Source organism: Terrapene carolina, unplaced genomic scaffold (genome assembly GCF_002925995.2).
Source record: "Terrapene carolina triunguis isolate 2854851 unplaced genomic scaffold, T_m_triunguis-2.0 Scaffold771, whole genome shotgun sequence".
Lineage (NCBI taxonomy): Eukaryota > Metazoa > Chordata > Testudines > Emydidae > Terrapene > Terrapene triunguis.
The window spans coordinates 937,359-938,687 of record NW_020665122.1 but is presented as its reverse complement, the minus strand read 5'-3'; positions in this window follow the sequence as shown (position 1 = coordinate 938,687).

The following is a 1,329-nucleotide window of genomic DNA, read 5'->3' as shown; positions in this document are numbered from 1 at the left end:
GAAACTGAGAATTAATATGTCCCTTAAACAGAGGGGGGCCTGCGGGGTGGGGGGATGAGTGCATCAAAGGGATGAGAAACGCCCTCCCCTCCAGCTCTGCCGGTGCCCCTCACTCTCGACCCGCAGCCCCAGCCCTGGGCTCCCCCCCCCCCCCCCCCCCCAGCTCTGCCGGTGCCCCTCACTCTCGACCCGCAGCCCCTGCTAGCCCAGCCCTGGCCTCCCTACTCCCACCCTCTGCAGAACTGCCCTAGCTCGGGGGAGGGGGAGGCTGCGCATCGGGGGTGAGGGGCGCTGCTAGAGCTGGGCACAAAATGATTTCTCCATAGTAGTAACCTTGGAAAAGGAGGCAGGAGTTTAGAGCTGGGGGGGGGGGGGGGGAGCCCGGACTCCTGGGTGGTCTCCCCAGCTCTGTCGAGTGGTTGGAGCACGGGGGGGGGGGGGGGTGATGGGAGTGACGAGGGGCCTCCCCGTCCTCCTCAGGGGGTCCTGTGCCGCTTGGCTTGGGGGGTTCAGCTGTTTGATGGTGTCTGTGGGAGTTTGAGCCTTGAAGGCACAGAGACACCCGTCAAACCTGCTCCCTCGGGTGGGCGGGCGGGGAGGGATCTCCCCGGGGGGGCGGGCGAGGGGCTCAGCTCTGTGTCCTCCCAGGCCTGTTGTCTCAGCTCAAACACAGGCAGAGCTCAGCCAAGACTCCAACCACGATCAGGGCCCCGTCTTGCCTTGGGGAAACCGAGGCACCGAGCAGGAAAGCCGTTTCTCCAGGGTAGCACAAGGCGTCTGTGGTGGAATCCTGGGGGGAGCCAGGACCCCTGGGTTCTAGCCTGACTCCGGGAGGGAACGGAGTCTAGTGGTTAAGGGGGGGATGTTCGGTTGTCTGTGTCCCCGGCGGTGACGCTGCCCCCGCCCCCGGTGCGACGGGCTGAGACCTGCCCCGCTGGCTGCGCTGTGTCGGGGCCAGTCGCTCGGTTCCCAAGAACCTCACCTGTGAATTCTGCGCTGCCCTCACAGGTTAAGGGTCTCAGGGACAGAGACGGCTGCCGGGAGAGAGACAGAGCGGGGGGATGAGAGCGCAGGCCCAGGGGTCCCGTTCGTCCAGCTGGAGCAGAGGAAGAGAGCGGGTGCTGAGAGGTTAGAGGGGGGAGAGCACCCAGGGTGCGGGCTGAGTGGGCTGGAAGGAGGAGAGTGGGCTGCAGCTAACTTTGGAGGGATGGGGGATTTTGGATGGATTTTGTCAATGCCCCTCAATCCTGACACGCACCCCATACCATTTATCTCCACTCTGGGCTCCCCTCGGCTCTGCTGGTGCCCCTCAATCCCAACCCGCACCCC